This window comes from Triturus cristatus, chromosome 2_1, assembly GCF_964204655.1.
Source record: "Triturus cristatus chromosome 2_1, aTriCri1.1, whole genome shotgun sequence".
In the NCBI taxonomy this organism is placed as follows: Eukaryota; Metazoa; Chordata; class Amphibia; order Caudata; family Salamandridae; genus Triturus; species Triturus cristatus.
Window position 1 is genome coordinate 1,082,932,241 of NC_140581.1, and position 13,810 is coordinate 1,082,946,050.

Here is a 13,810-nt window from a genome sequence, read left to right on the forward strand (position 1 = left end):
ATCGCTGCGTGGCTAGCCCCACGCTTGGCAACTATGATCAATAAGGCCCTGAGTATTGTGGAACTTCTGGCTACTACAAGGGGCACAGTTTTTGTTCCTCTTCTCAAGATGGCTGCAAAGGGTGCACCCACCATGGCATACCTCCCCCTATCATTGTTGGAAATACATTTTAAAATATTGAGCAATGTATTGGGTGTGCGTCTTCTTCCCCATTGCGAACACTGATCCATCCCGACTGATGTGGTTTCATCTCCCATTTTAAGCACTTCTCTTAATCTCCGTTGCCTCTATTCCATGTTGTTTGCTGCCCAATCCATGGTGAAGCCCATGGTTGGCTTATTGGCAGTGGACCTGGAGAAAGCATTTGACACTGTCAGTTTGGAATATCTCATTACAGTCATGACTAGGATGAAACTAGGGGTGTCATGGGTGGCCTGTGTGCACCTTCTATATACTAAACCCACAGCCAGAGTCTGTACAAGCCAGGTCGTATCATCCTCTTATGATGTCTGCAGGGGGATTAGACAGGGGTTTCCTATGTCCTGTCTCATGTTTGACCTTGCCATAGCACCACTGGTGGCATACTGCCTGCTTCGAGGATGGGGGCGAGGTATCGGGGTGAAAGATACCGAACATCTGAACTGCATCTATGCGGACGACCTCCATCTTTATGTTTCCAATATGGACACGGATGTTCCATTAATGCTTCAATTGCTCCATTTTTTGGGTGAACTTTTGGGCTTAAGGCTGAACCTGGCATTTTTCCGGTGACACCCACCATGCCAGGTCTGGGCTTTCTGCCCCTTGATTTCGGTTGGGCCCCATCAACATTTTCATATCAGAGCATGCAGGTTCAACACACCTTAGATGATCTACGAGAGGGAAATCTTGGAGTAGTGGTACGGTCACTTAGGCGATGTGTCACCTTCTGCTGTTCCTTTTGACTTCCTATAATGGGCGTATAGCACTGGCAAAGATGATCATGCTGCCTCGCTTACTGTATTATTTTCCAACCTATTGGTTTGGTTACCACTCTCCTGGTTTAAACCACTAGATGCCTTGTTGCAGGAGCTTATTTGGGATTGAGGCCAACACAGAGTTTCCTTGGGCACACTTCAACGACACATTTTGGAGGAGGGCCTAGGAGCACCTGACTTTGAGCTTTATTATACGGCTGCTCAACTTCAATGAATTGCTTACTGCTTGGATGGTGTGAACCTGGCTGAACTGGGCTGCAATGGCAGCTCACTGATGAGGTTGCATTATTGGCCTTATTGCTTCGATACATGTCTGGGAGGAAGTTTGATGGAACACTCTTAGACACCAAGCTTCTATGTTGGCGGTTTTGTGTGACCCGGACTCGAGAGTGTCCCCTATTTGCCTCCTCGCTACCCATGGTGGGACTACCCATGGTGACCACCTCATGCTTTTCTCTGCGGCCCAGTTGACACACTAGATGGAGGCTAGTCTCTTTATTGTGGGTGACTGGTATGAAGCCGTAACACTGACGCCGTTCAATGTCTTGGTTGATACTAAAGGCCTGCCTCCTGGACAGTTTCTTGATTAGAAGTCCCTAGTTAGGGTGTTTGGAGATATATGGGGTGGAGGAGTGACTCAACCACAGCCGCATCCAGTTTTGGAACTGCTGCTAACATTGGGCAGAGACCGCCATTTGGTCAGGTGGTTATAGGGGGCTCTCAATGGGCTGGTTTGGAAATCCCTGACTGCTCTCCACCACAGATGGGAGACCACGCTGGGCCTTGTCGGATAGAGATTGGGCCCGGATGTTAGCCTCTCTGCATAAGATATCCTGCAATGCTCAATTTAAGGTTATCCAATCTAATTATTTGTATCAGACGTACCTCACCCTGAAGAGAGTGATTACTATTTATGGGGGCACGCCTCGGTGCTGTCCACACTCGCTTTTCAGAATGTGGATTTCTGTCACATGACATGGTCCTGTCCTGATGTGCTGGTGTTTTTTATGGCAGTGAATGATACACTACACTGGAATTTTCCCTGCACTTTAAAGGTTTGTCCGCTAGGCCTGTTTCCGCACTCTGGGCCCAAGAAAGTGGGTAATATGTTTCCGGATCTAGAATTTATAGTAGCTAAGAGGCTCATTGGTTGGAAAGCAGCCGCTGGGCCAGTGCTGGGCAGATGGGAATCGGCAGTACTGAACTGGGCAAAGGCAGAGGACCAGGTGCTGCTTTGGGAAGAAGCACAGAGCGTTCATAGACTCCCCATTGTGCCTTTGTGGGTGGAGGTGTTGGAAGCATTTGATAGTCTGGGAGATCCTGAGGGATCTTCTTCGGAGGCATCGATATCTGGGAGTGGGGATGAGGCACGTCCAGCTGTACCATAATGGGCAGTAGACATGGCTGCTGACTGTCAGGGCCCTGATAAGTTTGCCTTTTAAGGTGGTGAGAGTGCCATGCTATAGTGATATCAATGTATGTCTTATCCTGATCTAACTGTCTGCGCAGTGTACCTGCGGTGCCACCATGGGGTGGTCCTGACTCATAACTCTCCAGTCCCCTTTCTCCCCTCCTCATTACTTGGTCTCCTGTTTTCCTACTTTAAGGACTCAACCACTTAGTACTCGCTGTTTGTTTACTATTTATATTATTTTTATTTGTGTTATGCTTTCTTTGTTTTCTGGTACTTTTGTATTTAATTCTACTCAGGCAGCCACACAGCTATATTCCTGCCCTGTATATATTGAATTCACCGTATGTTTAATAGTATACAATGTGTACTGCATTTTGTGCTACTGTTTGAAGGATTCTGTGTTGCATCACTGTGTTCTGAGTTTCTTCTACCAACGATCAAACTTGGAAGGACCAAAACTCAATCAGATACAATGTTGTTATGTGTAGGATTGTACCTGTTTTGCTATTATTAAAAATGTTAATAAACATATTTAAAAAAAAGAAAATGGGGCAATGCTGTTCCTTTATGGAAACCTGTCCCGCTGGAAGTTGGAATAGTATAATTAACTGTTCCAACTCCAGTGTGTGCAACAGTAGGGATTGGAAGGTGTTGTAGTTAAATCCAACACCTTCTACCCCCTGCAACAAGCCATCTGTGTTGTACCGACATGCGGGGCAATGGCATGCGTTGTAACGCATGCGTTGTAACAGTTGTTTCCTCTCTTCACCAGATATCATTGGTTTCACCAGTGTGCTAGCAGGCTTAATAATAGGGCATCTCTTGATCAAGTTTGCAGTACTGCCCAGAGAGCCATGGTGTTAAGCTGTGTGACTCTAATATTCCAGATCGTGTGCCACCGCTATGGGATATAACGCTGCCCCAAACTGCCCTACCTAAAATCTGTTGAAGAACAGGTAGATATCCCAGCTGGGCATAATCAGTCAGCTACTTGTCACCCTCTTGTTTATGCTACTGACATGAGGGTTCTGATCCAAGCCATGTGCCACCACACAGTAGTTGTGCACCCTCTATGGTAATGTTGGGCCCTGCTCTGAATAGCCTCATTTTTGGCACAGTGCCTCCCCATCAATGTACACGAAAAGTGGATGGTGTTCATGGAGCAGGTCCAAAATGTGTTCAAAAGTCATGGATAGCACTGCTTCAGTCTATGGCGGAGAAGGTAAACCATATGTTCTAGGTGGCCCCCAGCGTAAAGTCAGAGATGGCCTACCTGCGAGAGTAGACCCATTCACTACTCACTACTATCCTCAGAGGGAGAATGAATGAGAGAGATTGCCATGGCACTTTCTGGGGACCATCTCAAAAGCCATCTCAGGCTCCCCTAACTGTTGTGTGTCCGGTCGCATTACTCTCTAGTGCCTCTGTTTCACTGTGCTAGCAAATGTTGCGGGGAGAGATTATCTGCTGCCAGCAGTACCTCTTTCTGCCATTCGATGCAAAAACCGCTTCATGAGTGCGCAACATGTGGAGCCATGTAGGTCCACGTGGGCAGGAACATTGTAACTCTGTGCAGCCGATTTGGACTCTACCTGTATGTTAAAGGGCCACGGCTAACTCCTCCCCTTACTGTTATCCAGAGCCTTGGCATTTTATTGGTGCAGTTTTGATGTCCAGCTGCTGCGTTATTTCGGGGTTCCGCGATTGGTATCAGTTTTTGATAGAGATAAGTGCACCAAGTCTCAAGATAATCTGGATGTTTTTTCACGACCAAGTGGGAAACAAAGCAACATGTGTAAGGTGACGGATCCAGATGAGGAGGTGGAAGCTCATATCAAACAGGCCTGCACCTCTTTCAAACTGTTTCAGCTCTTTGAGGGAGAGGGGGGCACATGCCCGTGAAGAAAATCCAGAAGCAAAGGAAGCTTGTGAGATCTGTCATGAGTCAGAACCATGCACAGTGAGTTGGCCCTTCCCACTGCTAAGGGAAAGGAAGAGGCTGTTGGCTTTTCTTGGCTGGGCCATTAGCTCTGGTATATCTGGGCTGTAATGCCCAAGAAGACTGCACCTCCATGTACAGCTTGGTTTTAGTGGCACTGTATGCATGGGACCCACATCTGGGAGTACCCGTCCCACTTAGGGCACACACGCTAAAGTATACAAAAAAGTGATGGATAGAATGTTGAATTAATCTCAGCTACTGGTAGTCACCCAGAGCCAAATCACAAACTATTGTTCTTTTGCACACCATGCCACCTCAGTTTGGACTCATACATATGCAAATCAGCTTTAACCATACTCCAATAGGAACAGTTAAGCACAAACTTCCAGGCCATGTCCCCCCCTTAACTGATCCACAATCAACTACCTGATAAAGGGGTCGGATTGGTGATTGTTTCCTTGCCGCCTGCCTTCTCCTGCCCTTTACAGGTTTCACCAGACCCGAAGGAGTCGTGGGAATGCAGATGGCACTAATGTGCTGCCAAACTGGCTCTCCTGACACTCACAGTAGCCAGCAGGGGGTTGGAGTCAATGCTGGCAGCCTGACAGTAGTTCTCATAGAACCACTATCAGCTTACTAGCACCTCTCAGCTCTTGCACTCAGGGCAGAGAGCTCAGATTCAAGTGGGAATGGGATCTTAGGCAAAACTGGTGAGGGAGGCATGGCAGGACGTCAGATACCTCAGATATTTCGGGGCATATTATCAAGGAAAGTTTCGCTGCTTTTCGGGCACATATCGCCGGGAAAGCAGTGATTTTCCTATCGCATTATCACCCAGGACTCGCTAACATGCGTTAGCGCTAGTATCCTTGCGATAGCTGCTGTTTATCCTGCGGCTTTGCATGTCAGCAATATTTATCGCTAATGATATGCAAAGTAGGCTTTCCTTACTAAAATAAAATGAAAACTGTCGCTATCACAACTTCCCTCTATTATCAATCTGGCCCTGGACCCGCATAGCGATAATAAAAGTAGCGCTAAGCGCGAATATCCCTGGTTTTTGAATGCCTGATTGAAACCTGACTTAGCCATCTTGTCAATGGGAGGTGGATGGTCAGGATAAGTCCACCATGGCTTATTATCAACGATTTCCCTATCGCTGCTTTTTTATCACTGTATTTCCAGCGATGTACAGGCATTTCGCCGCTATCGCTGGATTTTTTATCGCTTTGGAGTTAAGCGTTGATGATAACGCACTAACTCGGCGATGTAATCAAGCGATAGCCAGCGATATTGAAAATCGCGCAAAGCGCGCTTAGCGATAATTGTCGCTGCCTGTTGATAATATGCCCCTTCATTTTTAAAATACAGAGTAAGGGGTGGAGCTATCATGGTTTTTGTGGCAGGGTGCCATATGAAGCTCACTATGTATGTGGTCATATGTTTGCTCTTTTAGCTTTGAGTTATGTGTATAATTTCGAAGATTCTACTTTTAGCTCGGTGCAACATCTGACCATTTGTCTGAGAAGTTGATGCTTTCGCTTACCATTACGTGTGAGGTGTATTTTTTTCTGAAGTCCTTGTAGGTTGTTGAATTTATGCTTAAGTCTGTCGCCTTGTAGTTCTCCTCATGCTGTTGCCTGTTTCGTATCTCACCCACATTTTTAGGAAGTGCTTCCACAGTAATGCACGAGGGACTATTTTACATCTGAAAAGTACTCTGACTCGCTATACTGTCACATTCAATTATTTAACACCTATGCTCTTTCTATATAGAAGGCAATATTTTGGTACCTTTTCCCCAGTCTTGGCAAAGCCGATATTGTTTGTGGTAAATACTGTTGGTGCATGCATGTTGCATTTGTTAGCACATTAAATCCAGACCTTTTGGCTTTGTGGCTTTACCAATACTTGTCTATGAACTGATGGCATTTAGAGAAGATGTTTTAAATTATTTTCTAGAATTCGCTCAGAAATCACCATTGCGCCATTGCACAGAAAACTCCAAAATGCTACTGTAACCATGAAACAGAAGACAGAGCCTATGTTGGAAAGAGGACCATTACACTGCTTGTGTTTAAAGTGTGTGCTTAGGTCTCTGCATTTATGGACGACCTCTGCTCCCCGGGAAGTGTGAATCTTACAATTCTCTTTGCTGGGCCCCAGCACTAATCCCAATGGCCGAACTACCAGAGCATCCGAACCAGCAGAGACTGTATGTTGAGCCAAGATAACATTGAAGCCGAATTTTCAACAGCAAACCACCAGCTCAGCTTTTGCAATTATTAAAACATTATACAGCGACGCGACCTCTCTTCCACAAACCGACTACAAAAGGCCTTTGAACAGGAAGCCGGTTCACCCCTCTCAGCACTTCCTTGTCACAGCAGGAATCAGACTGAAAAGCCGGTCTCCTGTGGATGAATTCACAAAATAAATAACAGACACGTCGAGGCCGAGAGAGCAAAGAACGACTGTTGGGTGTTGATGGCTGCCATTTATGGATATCACACTGAAAAAATTATGCCTGGTAACGGATCGCGAGTGACTGCCAGTGGGTGGGATTAATACAAGCATTCATTCTTTCCATCACCTTGGGGCATATCAACAACTATTAGAGATAAACATCGCTAAGCGCGTTTAGCGATGTTTAGCCTATCGCTGGATTTCATCGCCGTGATAGCGCTGTATCAGCAACGCTTTTCACAACGACGATAAGAAATCCAGCGATAGCGGGGAAATCGATGTTTTGCAGGGAACATCGCTTTTTTTCCAGCGATGTTCCCTGCAAAACGGCGATAACCTTGCTGATATGGCCCTGTGGCCGTATAAGCATAATCCACCCCCTATGTTAAGCATAGGTAAGTCAGACGTTGGGGGCATATCATCAACGGCCAGCGATAATTATCGCTGGCCGTGTTTTCGTGCAAAATCCTAACGCCGCCTGTCGCCGGATTCTAACACCCAGTTAGCGCACTATCAGCAACGCGCATCGCCGAGGCAATAGAAATCCTGGAAATAGCAGCGATAGGCGTCAATATCGCTGGATTACCTGCGATGAAAACCTGCACTAGAGAAAAACATTGCTGATAGGGAGATGTGGACTTAGTATAACAGTTCACCTCCCATGATACACATGTCTAACACGGAAAATTAGTAGGTGTTAGAAACCGGCGATGTAGCCCGTTAGCGCTAGTTTCATTGTCGCTAGGCCGGTCAGCGATTTGATTGATTATAGGGAGAACGCCTGTTAGCGAATAATATCGCTGTAGTTCACACGGGAACGCCTACCTCACATCTCATTAGCGATGCGAGGCGAGAAGATTATGGGTGCTATGGCATGCATTCACACGTTAGCGTGTCCATGCTGATAGGGCGTTAACATTATCGCCGCTTTTCACCCGAAAACGGACGCAAAAGTGGCGATAATGTTAACGCCGGCCCTTGATGATATGCCCCTTAGTTTTTGGCGAAAACCTCAGTTTTCACCGAAATCTAATGTGTGCTAAAGTCCTGTGGGCTGCCTTGTAAATATTGCGATGTGCACATCAGTGATATTTTACAAGGTAGTCCATCAGGGGTACGCCCAGTGACGCCCACTTTGCATCTCATTAGAGATGCAAAGGGAGGCATCGGGAAAAAGGGTGCTAACATGCGATTATGCATGTTAGCACCCTCTTGTAAATAGGGCGATAGTTTTATCTCCACTTTTTTGGCTTTTAAAGCCAAAAAAGCGGAGTTAAAGCCCTTGTTAATATGCCCCCTTGTTGTTTGCTGCAGAAAGTTAGGCCTCGCTAGGGTTAGCAATCTCCTCTGGTACTTCCCATGCTGCTGCTCGAGTAAGTGTTTAAGAAGTATGGAGCAGAAACGCCAGGTAAACATGGAGGCAGCTGAAGGCCCTACTTATTTTCCTTGTTCACCGTCCTTTGCTCGTTCCCGTGCCCTCCTCTGCAGCAAATAGCAGGCTGCACGTAGGATAAGGTGTACAAGAGATCAACCCTAGTATGTCTTCACGGGTCAAAGTGCAGTTGTCACTTCTGCCTCCTCTGGTAATTTTGTGAATTAACATCCATACAGGAATGCTGCAGCTTTTTAAAAATAAATGGCATTAATTTTTATGGACAAACCTGTTTTTCTCCTGTACAGTACAGTTAAAGGGGAGAAGACTGTGATGAGCAATGGGCATCTTAACCAGACGACCCCACCTCCCAGCAATGTAGCAAGGCGGCCCTGGGCCCTTCTGCCAGCATTAGATCCCCTTTTTCTGTACTTGTAGTAAAAAAAATCCACTAATTGGTGTGCAGTGAGGCCCTCATAACCATACGCTCCAGTGCAACTGCGCCTGCTGAACTATTGTTAGCTACGCCCCCGCTGCCTCCATATGTATTATTCTGTGGTTTCTGCATCTCGCCTCCAGGAGAACAGTTTGAACCTCGCTTTGGCACTGATCCATCTTAGACATTTGCAACAGCTCTTTAGAGGCGTTCCTGACAATCATCAGAGACTGGTGTACCCTATGTGCACTCAGGTCTCAAGCATGCAGAACTCATGCTGTACCTTTTCATGGACTGTTCTCTCCATTTGTATACACCTATGTCTTTCTTTAACTGAGTGTCTGTCACACTAGCGGCAAGAGTGTCCAGACCCTGCCTGCTACTGGGGCCTCAGTCATGACATTGACTGTCACTAGCATTGCTTAAGGCCACCAGCGATCTTAGTCACTTACACCACACACTTCCAACAGGAAAAGCAAGGGATGCTGGCCCAGCGTTCTGCTTCCAAGGCCCTGCTGCCCTACCCTACCTCTTGTTCCCTGATCTGAAAATTCAAAAACAACTATAACGTACGTGAAACTATAGTAATTAAGAGACCATCCTGCAGCGGCCACTACCAAGGGCCTGCTTCTTCCCAAATAACACACATGGAAGGCCTGCTCCAGCTTCATGAGGCAGCCAATGACTACCAAACAGAAAAGGAGTGTGAAGTGACAGACCGCTATTCTTGATGTCCCGTCCTTACCCAAAACATATCCAGGCCCTGCACAGAAGTGAAATAGTGTTTGCAAAATAAGGATGAAAGGCTGGTAACTGAAGAAAAGGGCCCACATTTTACCACCCACCACCTACTTGAGCCAGACAATCAGAAGATCAATCAAGACCTGACTGTTTCAACTGACCTGAGCTGCCCTACCCCCCCCCCCCACCTCATCTCCTTGAGACCCTCACGGGTGAGTAGTGCGCTTTACCAACCCCTGATTGATTGATTGAGACATGACATGAGGGCCTGGACCACGAGAAGAACATTTGGCAAGCCACCATGGCAGTCCCAAACACCTGACGAAGAACCTACTCCCACCTCAACTCAAACGGCTTACACCAGTCCTGTTCCACCACAAAGCAGCAAAAAAATGATGAGTATAATCTGAGAAACTTCATCAACTGCAGAATTTAAGATACAGCTAAAGTCGTCCTGGTTTCTATGTGGGTCTAGAGTCCAACCCCAGGACTACTCTCCCAGCTTGAAGGCCACAGCTTGATGGGCACAAACACAAGGCTCCGAAGGGATCAAAGAAAAGAAAGATAAATAATGAATCGAGCAAGGGAATCAGAGGGAATAAGTCAACACCTATTTCTACACATTCAAGTCTGGAAGAAGCTGCTGGCTGCCATAGGGCTGCCTAATGCGCTCATGCTTGAGGAAGACGGCATGGCCAAGCGCCAAACAAAGTCCAAAAGAGTATATAAAATGTCCGTCGATGGAAAATATAGAGATGAGGGATCAGACTCAATCCCTTTAGCAGCCCTGCTGTTTCTCCCCACTCGTTCCCATAACTGCCACCCAGAGCCTTCTAACAAGGGAGGTGTCAGTGTGAATATACCTACTAAGTGCTCTATTGCAGCTGTTTCACAGCCTAACCGGTGTAGGTGCGCCCAGAGAACCAGGAAGGGATCCCAAAGGTCCGAGATGCTCGTATCTTTTCAGCGCTCTATGCAGTCAAGTAATTAAAAGTGGCTAAGTCTGATTTAATCACCCCACTTTTCACGTTTTTTGTCTTTGTAACACCCTAAGTGACTTGGGTCCATTGATCACTGTGGCATGGGGCTCAAGCTGCATTTCACTGATGAGGCTCCAAAGGCAGAAATTGGTCTGGGGTTGCTTGTTTTCCCATCTTGCCTGGTGGTTCTGGCTGGACCTTTCTTCTTGGAGCATGAAGAGGACTGAATACCATATCTGTATAGAGTTTCATACTGGGGAAAAATAAAGGACTAGAATGTGTCCCCAAGTAATTGCGGAGATTAAGTCAATCATTCTACCTACCACTTTTGTGTTGTTCTAAGTAAGATGACCTAAGTGAGATGTGCACGTCCAGATAGGGTCCCTTGCTTAGTGTCACTGGACTGAAGCTGTACCTAAGTGATCAGACCCAAAATCCTAAACAGGTATAGGCTTGCTTGTTTTGTCATCCAGAGAGATAATTTCTTCCTACAGAGGCAGGACCAATGCTGATTTTTCTTGCGGATGGTCTCTGTCTCAAATGGCACAGTGGACAAAAAATGGGGACTGGTATGTGGACATCATCAGTGTCTCACAATAAGTCAAGCATTCCATTCATCACTCATCTGTTTCTAACTGCCAGTAGTGCCACAGGGAATTCATACTGTGGTATACATTTGATAAAGACAGACAGAGAAGGTAAACACAACCCTAATGGGAACTTGGAGTCAGAGATCAGGCCATATGAATAGCTAATAAAGTAGGTCTTCTGGTTTCAGGGCTATTCTTGAGGTAAGGCCTCCACATAAAGTAGCTGGATCTATCCAAGAAGCTGGACAGGTCGATGGATGATAGAACTCAGCTGGTGAGAAGTATTTGGTTTAAGAGACAGTATCAGCGTTCTGCCCACTCTTCCTATTATTCCAGGTGTACCAAGCTGTACTGTGAGAAAACCACGTAAACAACACAGAACATTCCAGAAAGCTTCTACTGGAGCACCAGCTTTCTTTTTCTCCCTATGGGGCAATTAAGCTGGGGCTAGAATTCAGCTCATTCACATAATAATAATAATAATAATAATCCACATTTATAAAGCCCGAACAATCACCCGTAAGGGTCTCTAGGCGCTGGGGGCCATCGGGAACATTAAGCAAGCTATTGCCCAGAGTCACATGGTGCTGGGCTAATCTGCCGCCGGCGATCAAACCGTGATCCCTGGATTCCGGAGTCAGTCGCCCTGGCCGCAGCGTCACACCTCTTCCACATCCAGGTCGCTGTGCAGGCAGATTCCTCCCACTTGTCTGAAAATGGACTCCCTTACCAAAATTGAATTAGTGCTGTGCCTTTTCATTCATAGGGACATGGGGCTTTTATGGTTAGCAAGTTCCTCTCTCTTCCTGAATCCTTTGTGTATCTGGCTATCGAAGGCATGCATCTATCCAACAGTCAGGAAGATCAGTTGTGAAACATAACCGCACTATGTGAAGCGCAGGCGGTCAGCAGGTGAATGTGAATAGCAGTTAGCGAAACACTCGATCTATGTTTTAGGCTGCCAATTAAAGAGAACACATTTTAAGAAATGGGCAAATAATCAAATAATCAAAAGCTAATGATTTTGCAGCAAATTTGGAAATATGTTGGATTTTACTAGTTGATGCTAGAAATGCTGTTTTTTAAAAAAATGATAACGGCTGCCTAGCAGCAGTGGGAGGACGAAATGCGGATTTACCTTCCAGGAACTTCAGGCAGGGCCAATGTAACTATTTAAAAGTAATCTATCCAAAATATTTATTACAAATTCGACCTTACCAGTGAATTGACCTGTAGGAAATACTTCAAAATTCCCAAAATGTTAATTTGTAGGTGTTTCCTGTGCGGAAATAACATTTATGAAACTTAATAGTGTATAACAATGCTTTCCTATGGAATAGCTAACCCTGCTATAGTGAACATAGCTTTTGTGGCTTTTTCAATGTAAGGACATTTTTAACATTAAACATTTACAAGTTCTACTTTTAAATACCTTGGGGCAGATTTATGTTAGTCTTGCGCCCCTTTTACGTCGCCGTTGTGTCACTTTTGTGACACAGCGGCGGCGTAAACCCTGCGCCACGTTGCGCCCCATTTACATCGTGACGCATCTATGGAGATGCGTCAGGGTGTAAAGCCCTGCGCCACATTAAACCTGCATCAGGTTTAATGTATGCAGGGTGGGCGTTCCATCGGAAAAAGCCTCGGAAAAGTGACGCAGTGAAATCTACAAGATTTCACTCAGTCACTTTTCCGACGCTGCTGCGTCAAAACCTTGCGCCTGCTTGAAGCAGGCGTAAGGCATGACGCAGCATGTTAGGTATGGGCAGCCCCTAAACATTGCTGGAGTTGCGTCGTGCTTGCGACACGACTCCAGCAATGCGCCGCCCTTACGCCATCAGATGCGTCATGCATCTGTTTATCCTTGCGCCACGATGTGCTGCATTGTAAATGCGGCGCATCTGTGGTGGCACAAGGGTAAACTTGCGTGACGCATCTTTCCTGGCGCATCCCTGCTGATTTGCAGAGATGCGCCAGGAAACATAAATCTGCCCCCATATGCTTTGCCTTAACGGCAATAAGGCATATAAGGGTTACATCAATATTTAGAAGGAAGGTTTAGGCCTGTCAAAAGGGAAAATTTCACATGTCGAACTTGGAGTTAGGACAGGTCTCAACAGGTCATAGGCCTGCAGCGATGTATACACTATCTCTGTAGTGGATGGCTCAAAAAATGCTACAGTCCACTTGTGACTCATGTCAGTTTGTGACATTCAACTTAACCCCCCCCGCCCCCCTCCCCGAGTACCCGTTGGGTACATAAACTAGAGGCTGGTAGGTAAGTTAAATATGCCAATCAGGTGTATATGAATTTCATCATGCTTAAAGGAGCACAAGTACTTTACCTCTGGTTAAAAGGGGTAAAGTAGACAGAGTTCTGTAGCCAGCAAAAAGGGGTTCAGCAGAACTATGCAGATAGGTCCCATGTCAACGACAAACATACGTTGGAGCGAATCTGCTTTTGTTGATGCATAATGATGTACTCTACTTTTGCTTCACTGTGGCATAATACATATGTTTCAACTGACCCACGCCGACAATGTTCCAAATAAGTATCAGATGGATTTTGTTGGAATGCGTTCATGTAATTTATTTAATTAATTCTAAAGAACTGCTAGTTTTATGCATATATTTGAATGCGATGCTGACAATCGTTTTCACATGTACGCTACAGACATGATTTACTCTGCTTTCATTGTGGTTGTTGTTTGTGACTCTGTTTGTCGCAAGATAATATAACGCATACTTTACAGCCTATGATTGAGATCACAATCCCCCCCCCCCCCTGTGGAAGGCAGCCCATTCTATCCGTGCGAGCAGAAACGTGGATCAATGTAACCACTGAACCTATGTAGTAGAAGTCACCATGCTTTCAAACAATAGAGCGCTTTC

General features: G+C 46.0%; 1 protein-coding gene across 1 annotated transcript in view; it reads right to left on the reverse strand.

The window, feature by feature from the left end:
* The window catches only part of NPFFR2 (neuropeptide FF receptor 2), a 211,885-nt gene that overhangs the window by 106,100 nt on the left and 91,975 nt on the right, over nucleotides 1-13,810 (reverse strand). The gene's annotated exons all lie outside the window — the stretch shown is intronic.